The following is a 13,580-nucleotide window of genomic DNA, read 5'->3' as shown; positions in this document are numbered from 1 at the left end:
TACATGAGGCCCCCCACGCCTGGCCTTTGTACATCTCTTCAACCTCATCTTCTACCATGCCTGCGTTCCACTTTTTGTTCCAGCAACTCTAAAAGCAGATACTTCTGCTCATATCCTTCCATCTTAGTGTTTTCACCCAAACCAACTTCCTTTAAGAATGAGCCTGAGATGCTCATCATTTTTGTCCTGCCCCCATATACCCTTCCTGAGAACCTACCTTAGCCATAGTTCTCAAAAAGGCAGGTCTACACACTACCTGACTTCCCCTGAACCTGATCGTACTAGAGATGGCCATGAAATCCAGAGAGAGAGAGAGAAACGAAGAGATGTGTGGGCCTAAGGAAAAATAGGAGGCCACATGGCTCTGGAAAGACTGACGAAAACACAGAAATTATCTCTGTTCTCGGTAACTTTACATTACCTGGCTCCAAACCCTAGCAAGGCTTCCACAAGATACTCCTGTGTAGTTCACAAATCCTCACTTTGCCAGTGAGATGCTGGTCAACCAGCTCTTAAAAAGCAAACAACAAAGTCCTGATTTATAGCGATTGCCAATTTCCCAGGTGTAAATACTCCCACCGTGGACTATTTCAAGCTACCATGATGTCTCTGAATACAGAGTGGGGAAGATGTGCCTTTTGTGAGCTTGTATAAGCTGGCTCTAGCTCACTATTGCCTTGGGCTTAAGCTAAAGTAGGTGGGTTCCCGTTCCTTGCAACCGAATACTATATTATATCAGATTAAGACATCATTTATTGGCTAGTTTATTGATCATCAATAAAGAAAAGAACACTCTACTTTTAAAACTATGCCATGAGGCTTTAAGGGCTGTCCTGTGCCATGCGTGAATCAGGACCACCAGCCTTTGCTCCTTTGACAATTTCTTGGGTCTATTTCTCTGGTTTTAGCAATTTATCCTGCCTTTAGCTGTGTTGCTTGCTGTGTGATAGATGATTCTTTGTTTGGTATCTTAGTAACAAAATGTAACAGAGCTTCATTTACTTGTATCTCTTTTTCTTGAGTCCTATAAAACACTTGCTTTTTTGGGAGAAAATATAGAACTGTGGTCATTCTTCCAATGATACATATCTGCTTTCTTTGTGTCCAATGTATGGTCTTTTACTCTGTTCCCATACTTTTCTATGCAGACAAGAGCTTCTTGCTGTAATACCAAATCATATGTAATTTCTAGAAGACGTTTTAAACGGCAATTAAACTCCACGTTAAATGTTGCAAATAACTCAGACAAACGGATGACAAAATGACCAAGGTTGCTCTTGTGCAGTAATGACAATTATGTTACGACAGCTTGCCTGGCCTACAGCTACTATGCCTCCACCGATTATAAGACAGATCTCAGTTTTGGAGATGTTACAATGTGGAGAACAGCGCATCGTAGAATCATCTCCGCTACAGAAAGCATGTTGGCTCAGCTATCACCTCCTCCATCCTCCTCGGAAATAGATGCTTTTCCAACCATCTTCTCTTTCTCCCTTGGAGCTGGGCTAAGCATGCTTCCTTGGGTCCCCGTGGTGCCCTGCCTACAGCCCTGCTTTTGCACTTACCTGCCTATCATGGTGTCACCGAATGCAGAGTTAGGCAGACGTGTGGCGTCGTAAACATCTGTTAACCTGAGGAATGCAGCTTCAATACGCTTCGGGTGAACAGCAGAGTGTCTGACACACAAGAGGCCCCCAGGAAGTGCTCAAGGACTGATCTGTGAATCCTAGGAGAGAGGGCTCATCTTTCAGGCAAAGCTCTGAGTAGGACAGTCCCTGTCTGTCCCAGGTCCTCTTCTGCAGCAAACCACCCCTGACCATCCCTACTTGTTATTATCAGAATGCCAGAGTCCACTGTCCTCTTGCTCACACTCTCTCCCACGGCCTTCGTGTGGGAAACCAAGTCATACTAAAATTCTGATGAGCAATGATAGCATCGTGCTTACTCCTCCAAGACAGCTCATACCTTTTGCCAGGAAGTTAGAATGAGCTAAGTCACAGAAGAGAATCTTGGTAAGAATTTTGGGCTGAAGTGAGGACAGGCTGTTTTTCTGAGTCCCTACAATCGTACCATTTAAATGGTTGCCTGAGTTCACTTCATAACCTAATTTTGGGCCATGATATACTCATGATATTCTCATCTCTGCATCTCTCATCTCTGCATTTCAATCTCCTGCTCTCGGACCCTTTCTTCCATTTTTATGGGATTGGGTTGGACAGCGGGACCAGCACTCCTGAGGGCGGACCTGTAAGGGAGGCCACTGGAAGAAACCAAGTTTCCTCTTCTCCGCAGGGTGACCCACTTGCTTGACTAAGTCAACCATGTTCCATCATCTCTCAGCCAAGAGTCACAACACCCAACTCAAGTCATGATGATACACTGTCCTCCCTAAATGAGGAAAATACTCAATCTCTTCCAGATCTTCCTTCTTGATCTCCATCCTGGGTGTATCTCATTCTCCTCTGTTTATTTTCAAAACTTCCAAAAATAAAAGTTACTTCTGATGTTTGATTTTCTCACAATGCTCTTTCTTCCACACATTGCTCGACTGTCCGAGGTCTAACATAAATGAGGAAAGTTGAAGAAGGAAGTACTACTTATAGGTACCAATTAAATAAACAACAGTGATTCAAAAAATTACATACAGTTTTCCTGGGTTTGGTGTCTTGCACATTGGGATACTGGAAGGAATATCAAAGGATTGGAAAGTGGGGCCCCTTCCAACTTCTAGCTCCTGTTGATTTAATGTTCAGACAGAGGTGGGCGGAGGGGTGCCCTCTCCCCTGCTTTGCAAAGGCAGAAATAAGCCTCTGATAACTCTTCTTCTACAGGGAGGCTCTGTGGATACAGGACTTCAAGAATGAAACACTTAATTATAACCAAACATGGAGCGAACGAAGGAATGAGAGCTGAGTTGGGCGGTTTTATGTGACTCCTGCCTACAAAAGAAGCAGCTTCTTCCAAATTTTGTAAGAGATCAGTGACAAGCTGGAATTTTTCATTTCTGGGCACAGTGAGAAGTTACATTTAAAGAACCATCCTTGTTTATGTTTCAAAAGCAAGTAAGTTCTGGCTCACCACCGTGGTGAGCTTTGAGGCCATTGAATGTTCTTGGAACTTTCATATGGACAATAATTTCATGACTGGGGAAAAATATTTCAGTCATTTCCCTAACTCTAATAGTTTCCATCCATAACCCCAAAAAGGAAGGTAAAAAATAACAAACGGATATGATGAGGTTGTTGCTCCTGAGTCTTTGTTACTGTTGAGTGAGCCAACGACAGGGATGTAGGAGAGGGTCTGTGCCGACTTGTCCTCTCTCACCGAGAACCTCTTCTGTGTAGCTGCTTGTATACATCAGGGCTTGATACAATCTGCGGAGGTAGAAAAGAGGTTTCTTTTCTTTTCTTTTTTTGAGATAAGATATCCAATTCATGTGAGAAAGAAATCTGTGTCCTCGGCCTTATAATTATAATACTGATATTTATCAAGTGTCTAGCAGGGACCAGAAAATTACAACTACTATTCATAATCCTTACAAGCCCCATTACACAGATGTGAAAACTGAGACTAGGGAGTTCAAATGACTTAACCAAGACAACAGAGCCAGACTATGGCTGAGCCAGGCTTTGAACACATTCTTCTCCAACTCCAAAATTTACATTCTTTCCCTTCTACTTTGCAGCCAAGTAAACTCACCAGCCTATGTTGGAATAAGGTCTCAGAAAAGTATATTGGAAATAGAGAAAGGAATGAGAATTTTATCATTTTATCAGTTTAGAACACGCTATATATGGGGTCTCTGGGGAGTCTACAAACCACCAAAAGTAAACTTGAGTTAACTATAAAAGAGAACGGAGGGTGTTGTTAGGACACGGTCCCTTCCAGATGGGTGCAAATCACCTCTCTCTATAGATCCTGCCGTGACCCACCCCACCGACTCCCCACCTCAGGATGCTGTGCAGAGGCCCCTCACGTTGACTCTGATCTACACATTGACCTCAGAACCTCATACTGTGACTCTCCAGTCTGGGGACCCCACCGTGTTCTACCCCCTTACCCCTTGGGCTTCTAGAATTTCCAGGTGCTCACACTGTAGCCAGAGCTTGTCCATTATTCCCCTTAATGGTCTTTCTTAGCAATCAGCGGTCTTTTCCAGGTACACATTGCCAACGTGGTCCACTTGGGGGAAATTGTCCGGGAAAAGGTTGGGTATTCCTGCAGAGGAGTCTTTGGTTCATAGTAGATTCAAATAGGCTAACAGTTTCAGGACAGAACAGATTTCAGTGGCCTGTGGCTGGCTTCTAAGGAATTCTCCCTTCTGTTTGAACTCTCACTTGGGCTACAGCAGAACCTCCCACCAGTCCCTTTGCTTTTCCTCTTCCCTGCACTCACCTCTCCTGCCCAATCCCCAAAGCCAAAGTAATCTTCAAACGCTGTAAATCAATTTCCTGCTTCGAACATTTCAATGGCCTCCCATCATGCTCAGAATCAAACCCAAACTCCACACCCCAGCCCGCAGGACCCTGTAAGATCTGACCACTCTCTTCCCCCCACCTCACCTCACCTATCTTCTTGTTCGCCGGGCCCCGGCAGAGTTATCTTCTCTCTCTTCCCTCAACATGCCAAGCCCTCTCCTCCTCAGGCCCTTGGCGCTCACGGTTCCCTCTGCCTGGAGTAGTATTCCCTACATCTTCACCATTTTCATCCTTTAGGTCTCAGACCTCCTCAGGTAGCTCTCCCCCGGCCACCTCATCGGATGTGGCAGACCCCCTCCCCCAGTCACTCACTACCATCTTGCCTGTTTCTTTGTAGCACTTCCCACTAATTGCAATCCTCTCATTTTCTTATTTATTTTTTCTGGTTTAGTGTTCTATCACCCCTAATAGAATGTAGGGTCATGAGGATATGGGGGCTTTATTTTGATCAGCACTGGGTCCTCAGCAGTAAATATTTGTTGAGCCACTGAGTCCCTTAAATTCTGTGGCCCTTTGTCTTTCAGTGCTTAGGAAAGCTTGCTCCCTCTCCTTTAGGACCTGACTCTAAATCCATACCTCCTGGGGAATCCTCCCACTTCCAGCCCTATTATTCCTAAATCCCTTCCGTAAATTTGTACCAGCTTTCTTAAGAGGAGTATGTTCTAAACAGGACCTAATATATTATGAGAACTTCCACTTGTCAAATGATAAATGTGAAACATTGGAAAATGTTATTGCTATGGAGGGTTGCCATTTTGTAAGTCCAGTTGTGACATCGTATGTTACTGTTAACCGTGTCTCTAGCAGCAACACATACTTTAGATCTCTCTTCATAGTAATGTGATTTTTTTTGTTTTTGTTTTTGTTTTGTGGTACACGGGCCTCTCACTGTTGTGGCCTCTCCCGTTGCGGAGCACAGGCTCCGGACGCGCAGGCCCAGAGGCCATGGCTCACTGGCCCAGCTGCTCCGCGGCATGTGGGATCTTCCCGGACCGGGGCACGAACCCGTGTCCCCTGCATCGGCAGGTGGACTCTCAACCACTGCGCCACCAGGGAAGCCCAGTAGTAATGTTTTTGTGGGTTTTCTTGGTTTTCGGTTTTGGATAGCTGACTTCAAGTGAAACTCGAGTTTATTACTCTTTCTCTGTCTTCTCTTTTGGTTCTTTTTTTCAAATGTTTTTTATTTTATAAGTTTATTTATTTATTTATTTTTGGCTGCACTGGGTCTTCATTGCTGTGCGCAGGCTTTCTCTAGTTGTGTTGAACGGGGGCTACTCTTCATTGCGGTGTGCGGGCTTCTCATTGCAGTGGCTTCTCTTGTTGCAGAGCACGGGCTCTAGGCACGTGGGCTTCAGTAGCTGTGGCACGTGGGCTCAGTAGTTGTGGCTCGCGGGGCTTAGTTGCTCCGCGGCATGTGGCATCTTCCTGGACCAGGGCTCGAACCCGTGTCCCCTACAATGGCAGGTGGATTCTTAACCACTGCGCCACCAGGGAAGTCCCTCTTCTGGTTCTTAAAACAGAATATTACATATGCCTAGAATTCTAAAATGTGCGCCTCTGATATTTGTGACTAGAAACACCAAGTTTTAGGAATACAGCTCACCTTAAGAGGAATTTAAATTGCTTTTATTCACACAATGCTTTTGCAATCAGCCAATATGTGACTCTTCCCTCCTCCTCTGCTCTACATATCTATATTTGCAGTTTACAAAACACATCTGAATTACAGATCTCATTCACAACCTGTGGAGGTGTTAAAGAAGAAATGACGCCCGTTTTACAGAGGAAGAAAGCAGTTCACAGAGGTTGGGGATCCCAAGCTGTGTCCCAGTTGGCCACCCTCAGGTCTTTGGGGATGAAGATTTTACTTCATTACTGTCGCAGTGTGGTTTTCATAAGAAAATGGAGTCACCTTTAAAACAGGATCATCAAAAGGCTGATTAAATCAAGTTGTGTATGACACGCACACACTTCACAGGCTGCTGAAGGGTCGAGTCCTCTTCATCTAGAACAGCGGTTTCTGAGGTTTTCCTCACAAAGATGCCTCTTTTTTTTCTTTTTTTTTTTTCCATTGTGGATTCCCCGGACACAGAGGGTCCAATGGACAATCAGTTTTTGATCCTTTTATATAACTAGCATTTTTATGTGGACTTCATTAGATTCCAGTCAAAAGTGATGAATTTTTGTTTCACTTGCATGTGTAACCTCACCGTGGGTAGATTTAGTTGTTTTCTTCCACGAGTTTTAAAATGTTGATAGTAACACAAGGCTGCCTCCCTTAATACCACCTTGAGAGCCCTCAGTGACCCGGGGATAATTTGTGCATAGGGTCTGAGTGTGTGTAATCTAGGTCTATACTGGGAAAGGCATTTATGAAATCAGGTGGAGTGCTAGTTAAGTCATCCTTTAAGGCCTGTCCAAAGACTTCTATCATAAGGCAGTTTGAAACATTACCTGAAATAATGAGTTACAGCTGCGGGCGGGCAGGTAGTCCTTCCCCTAATCCATCATTTATTATAGTGATACTGAACGTTGAAGGGTTATTAGGTTTTTCCAATTTCCAGAACAAAAGGCAGTCGTATACCTTTGGCTGAAGGATACAAGGATATTTTCCTTTTTAAAGAAACATTCTATACAGATGTACACATGTACCGACGTATATTATTTTATTCTCCCAAAAGCTCTGTGAGTATTGTTATCTTTGCTTACAATTGAGGAGACCAAGCAGAGAGCAATTGAGTCTTTGTTCCCAGACTGCCCAGAATATCAGTAACAGAGGAAGAACTCAAACCTGCTTTCAGACTCTGCAGCCTACTTCCCTCAGAGGCCTTCCACTGGCAGCTTTGGGGGCTTCCCCCAAAGGATTGGACCACATCGTGGTGAGATCCCTTTGGTGGAGTTTTCTGAAATGTTCAAGTTGGAGGAAGAGAAAGTGCTAATCACTTCTGAGGCCTCATCACCACTAAATTCCTGGTAAAAAAATTTCTAACTTGACTTGTTAATGAATCCGCCAAGATAACCCTGCCATTGGATAACAAGCTGCTAAATAATTTGAAGCTAGTTGTTTTCATGTTAAGGGTGTGTGAAATCTATGCCTGGCCATTCTAGGGGGAAAAAGGAAGCTGATTTGATAGTCGTGAGGTTTTCCTTGTCCCTATGCCCCTTCCATTTGGACACAGACATACTCTGAAACAATGTGGCCATTATTATAACACGATGGTATGGAATTTGGTCCTTGGGTGTCGGAAGATAAATTATGTTAGCTTGACAGTAGTCTTGGCTCTGTTTAAGCTGCCTCTCTTTCTGGAGTCACATTTTCAGGGTCAAGAACAAACTAACTTGCCGACACTTTTTTTTTTTTTTTTCTGTACGTGGGCCTCTCACTGCCGTGGCCTCTCCCGCTGCGGAGCACAGGTTCTGGACGCGCAGGCTCAGCGGCCGCGGCACACGGGCCCAGCCGCTCCGCGGCCTGTGGGATCTTCCTGGACCGGGGCATGAACCCGTGTCCCCTGCATCGGCAGGGGGACTCCCAACCACTGTGCCACCAGGGAAGCCCTTGCCCACACTTTACAGCTGAGCAGACTTGATAAGAAACAAGAAGGCTGGTGCCAGAGGGGCTCCATGGCTGAGTGACCCGTGCAGTCACACAGAGCCTGCTCTTGGTTAATGCTCAGCTGTTGCCATCTTGGAATCCTTACTAAGTTTTGAACAAGGGGCTCTGCATTTTCAGTTTGTGTTGAGTCCTCCCAATTATGCAGCCGGTCCTGCTTGGTGTCTCAGGAGATTAGCCTCAAAGACAGTGATCCGGCCAGGTCAGAGCGCTGCCAATATTTGAGGCCTCCTGAGAGAGCTTGGGGATGAGCCAATATACTGCTGACAGGTCCAAGAGTGTGGGTCAGGACTGAAGGGGTGCCACAAAGCCCCCGGTCCTCAGCAGGGGCAGAGGGTGCTGCCCAACACCTGGCAGAAGGTTCCGTCTTAGTTGAAGCCAATGAGGTGGAGGCCTGACACCCAACCCCAAATGCCAAGAAGATATGGAATGCCCCCAGGATACTAGTCTCTTGTTTGGGGCCCACATACCTACTTAATCTACTTATCAGAGCGTTGGGCATGGTCAGATGGGAAACAGGTTCAGTATCCAACAGGCTGCAAGCTTTTGGATATTTTTAAAACCCTGTTAGTTTAGAAAGCACTTTTATTTTTTAGATGTTAACCTTTTTACTTATTATAGAATAATAGTCATTGAGAAGCAGTATTTCATTACTGATGAGCAGAAAAAAAATGTAAATATCACCGAGTCCCACTCCCAGGAGATGATCATTGTTAATATTTTTTTTCATTGTTAATATTTTAATGTACATATATACATACATATACTTTAAAAAAATAGGATTATATGGTATATGGACTCATTTAGTTGTTTTTTTTCATTTAATATTTTGAGAACATGCTCCCTTGTCATTATATATTTTACTACTTCATCCCATTAAATCTACGATGATGCTAACCACATTTATAGTTTATTGAACTAACCTCTATAGTTTGATGTTTAAATTGTTCCTCATTCCTTGTTATTTTAAACAGTGCTGTGATGAACAGGCATGCAGCTATTTTTGCAATCATCCATGACTACCTCTTTAGAATAATTTACTAGAAGTGGGTTTTCTGAGTTAAAGATGTGAACATATTGAGAGATCCTTGCCCAGTTGGCTCAAAGAACTGTTGAAACAATCTCCATTCTCACCAGCAGTGTAGACTAGTTTGGGACATGTTCCTAGAGTCCTATGGAGACTCGGTTTTGTGGGTGGGTGGGAGGGTGTGATTCACACCTAGAAGAGGATCCTTCTGGAATCTCATGGAATTTCTAGAATCGCAAGTGGTCAATAGGATGGGCATGCAAAATGGCGGTACTTTTTATAATTTGGAGTCTAGCAATCGGTATGCGTGAAAATAATCCTAAAGGGATTACCGCCAAGAGGTCGCGCAAATATTCTACTTGCAAATGATTGCACCTTCTAGCTTTATGTAACTGTGTAACCACGTGGTGTTGAATCAAGGATTTATAAAAATTGCACCCAACCCATGTTCTATAATTTGAAAAAACAAAATAAAACAAGACTTTGGTTTTTTGGCTCCTTATTTAATCATTAATAATTTTTGGCTTGTTTGGGTTCCCTGCCCCCTTCCCTTCCAGATACCTTTAAGATTTTTCTTTTTTGTCACGAAGAGAAGTAGAGGTCATATACTATGTCTGACCGTTCACAGGTCAGGTCCTTAATCTTCAGCTTCCTTTGTAAATAAAAATTTCAGCTCAAATCTCTTTTGTATTTATAAACACTGAGCTTCATAACCCCCAAGTCCCATTTTGTATCAGATTTCTCTTTAGGGAATCCAATTGTAATCCTTCTCTACAAAGCAGGCCTGCTTCTGGAAAAAATCAATAGGAGGGAAACATAAGTCAATCTACCAGAAGTGCAGCTGGATTTACAGGCTGGGTCAATCATAGGACCCTTTATATTTATGTATTTCTTATAATCAACAAAGATTTTATTATTGTGCTATAGGGGTGATAGATATAGAATAGAATCAAAATTCTTAAAAATTATTATAGGCTACACAGAGACTTTCTAGTGAGGGGATATGTGATGTACAATGTCCTCTGAAGATAAATCTCCCCTGTGGATTATGGGTGATGCTCCAGGAAAACATGCTAATGTCAGGAAGAACCATTACCCACCAACATGCTGATAGTCATTTTCAGTGACTAGTGGTTTGGGTCTGTGGTGTGTTTATTTTCCTACACAAAAATGCAATGGATTATATAACCTCTGCAGTGGGCAGTCTTAGAATTCCCATGGTACAGTGGCTCATTCTTTTAAAAATGCATTAAATATGAATTAACCACTTCTCATTAATAGTAGCATACATTATTTTCTTGCTTCTGTCTCTTCTTTCCCTTTCTCCTGCACGCAGCCCTGTTTTCTGTTCCCAGCTCCTTGCCCACACTCATTTTCATTGCTTCCAGAGCTTACTCTCACATCCTTTTTACTTTCCTTTGTAACAACTCCAACACGTTTCCTTTTACATTGGTGATTGTTGCTTAGCTTCTCTCCTTTGCTTTTTCCACCAAACCTTGTTTATTTTCATTTTTCTCCCAGTGGTCTAATTTTGCTCTGGGCCTGTCACATTTAATTGAGGTTTGTGGCATGGTTAAGATGAAGAAAGTCTTTTCTTCTCAGGCTCAAAAAGGAAATTATAGTTTCAGTTTATACAGTTTCAGTTTATCCTAGATTACTGACTCTCTTGAAGAGAATCCTCAGCTCTTTCCTTTATCAACCCAGTCAAGGAACAGTTTTGTGCTCTGTATAGAACACACCAGGGACATGTAGGTTCAAGATGTGTGTTTCTGAGTTCTCAGTGTTGCTTTCTTAAACATTATGGAACATTCTTATCACCAGCTTCCCCCCCTTTTCTCTTTCACTGCTTCTGCTCTTTATGGATGTTTTGAACTAGAATTCATCCTTCTTGTCAAAGGGGAACTTAGTAGCCCTAAGATCACTGATCAGAACACAAAAGATATTTAAAAAGAGGTGTTAAACACAAATGATCACGCTGAGAGGCTCCCTCATTTGTGTAGTAAGAAGATTTGAAGGAGCATTGAAAAAGAATTCTGAAACAGTGAAGAGTTATGAGATGGGTTTCATGTGGGGAACAGTCCCCTCTGCTTGTGAGTTTTTATCATCACTGGATCTGTGTCTCTCTTTTGGAGTGTCTCTGGAACATAGATATCCATGTGAGAGGAACACCTTATACTTTTTTGAGGTCTTTTGAGGTCCATTCTTAAGTGAGTGCATGTAGGGGATAATATGAAGTCTAAAATGTTCAGTATCTCAGACTCTCCACTGAGTCATTTCCTTATTTTTATTAATTGGCTTAGACCCAACTACAGAATGAAAGCTATTTTTATGCATTTGCTCACAACTGAGAGATCTAACACAAGACTTAAGCAACACAATCTTCCAGTTTAAGACAGGAAAAAAATGCCTTACTATATTCCATTAAATTACGCTGACAATATGTTTCACATTTTAAGATCATCTTTGCCTTTTAAAACATTCATAGATAGGTTAAGTATAAACTTCGGGGGATGTAACAGTGCTTGGAGGTAACGAGGATATTCTCTCTATGATCTTCCCTCTATTGTGGCTTCCTTGGGATATATTTTGTCTTGCTTCCCTTCTTCAGAGTCTGATGGATTGAAGCTCTATCAAACGCAAGTGCTCTGGAATAAGATGTGACTCACGTCCTCACTCCACTGTAAAAGTCATAAAGGCAGTAACTCAAGTGTATGGCTGACTCAGTAACTGCCCAGCGTTATCTTTATTGAAATTATCCTGCAATCTAGAAATTAGAAGTGAAATAACCCATGACGTCATCCTGACCCCGCTATTGCGGGCCAAGGTAAGAGATTTTCTGGGCTATTTTTCTATTACTCTTTCAATTTAGTTTTACAACTATCAGTCATGCGACAACCCTCATCACTTATCTGACAGAGTTCTATTCTAACTAACTGCAGAATGATAGAACTTATCACTAATACGCAAAGCACCTCTCCTGAGATGAAGTAGCGTTTATTTTTCAAGGAAATAAGAGATGGGAGGCCAGCCCATAAAACCCGGGAAAACCTATGGGATGATTAGAAAGTTACTCATGAATTCCAATCTTGTCTGTGTCTAGGTGTGGAGTAGTAAGGTTTATCACGGGATGGAATTTGTCCAGGCAGCGTGCCTGGGGCAGTGGAGAAAGGTCTATAGGTCTGAGGGAAAGGACTGCCCACTGAGCCATCGTCTTCCTTCTAGCTGTCAATGCTGAGCATGGGGAGACTAGAAATAGACAGGAGAGGGAACCTAGGTAGGTGGATTGGCCAGAGTAGACAGAGCAGTAGATTGAAATGAGCATCAGTTCTAGCAATGCAGGTCTGATTGTGGCTCCCATCCCCCTACAAGGTGATCTCCAAGTCTCTTAGTTTGGCGAAACTGTGGCCATCAATGTTCCACTCGGCCTCAGTGTTTGTTTCATTCCTGATTCCTTGGTCGTTCTGCTCCCTCTCTCTGGAATACCCACTTCCCTTGCCTACTTGAAATATTTGAATTTGTTTTTATCAAACTTAGTTTAGCTCTCGTTTCTTTGGGAAGCTTGCACTGACCCCAGAGACAAAGTCCATAACTCCCTTTCTGCCAAGTGCATGCTCTGATTGTTTTACTTACCCAAAGCCGTGTAATTTATTTATCTACTTGATTTTTTTGTCTGTTTCCTCTAATGAACTATGAGCTCCCTGAGGACAGATCTGTGTCTTTATTCACGTTGTGTCTGCTGTGCCTAGCACAGAACCTAGCACAGAGCAGGAGCTCATGACATTTATGTAGAGTGAATGAATGAATGAGTGAGTGAATGAGAAAGGAGGCACAGTTTTGGTGTTAGGAATTTAGGAGAGCATCCAGAGATACCACAGCGGGTGTTTCTGTATTGTGGTGGTGCTTGGATTAACTGTTTTCTAAGAAAATGCCGTTCATCAAATAGCTTTCCTGACTTTTACGGGGTCATAGATTCAACACGAAGGAAAATTAGAAATCATCTTTTTCAACATCCCACTTCAAAAGAGAAGTCCCTTCTAGGGCATTATTGACAGTGAAGCACCTGGCTTGCATCGGAATACCCCAGCAGTAGCAATTTACCAGGGAGTCCGCTCTAGCCTCAGATGACTATGTTTGTCTTTCGTGATTGGTCATAATTTGCTTCTTTGAAATCTTCACCTGAGTAATAAGCTCTCAGTAAAATTTAGCTATCACTATTGTCATTTTCTTTTTCTCTTCGTGAAAAATACCTAAAGGTAGTTATCAAGGTTTCCATCTCTTTTCAAGTTTAATTTCCCTGATGTCTTAAACCCAAGACTTGGTTCCCAGATCCCTGACCCTCCTGGCCCCTTTCCTTTGACTTGCCACGAGACACACCAGCCACCAGCGCGTGACCAGTGATTCTTGCGATCTGCTCTCTTCGACATTTCCTGGCTCAGTTCATTCCAGAGAAAGGCCCCTTTCATCC

This window comes from Delphinapterus leucas, chromosome 3, assembly GCF_059928025.1.
Source record: "Delphinapterus leucas isolate spDelLeu-1000000601 "Yukka" chromosome 3, BTC_Dleu_Yukka2, whole genome shotgun sequence".
Classification (NCBI taxonomy): domain Eukaryota; kingdom Metazoa; phylum Chordata; class Mammalia; order Artiodactyla; family Monodontidae; genus Delphinapterus; species Delphinapterus leucas.
The sequence above is the reverse complement of the archived record's forward strand: the minus strand, read 5'-3'. Positions refer to the sequence as shown.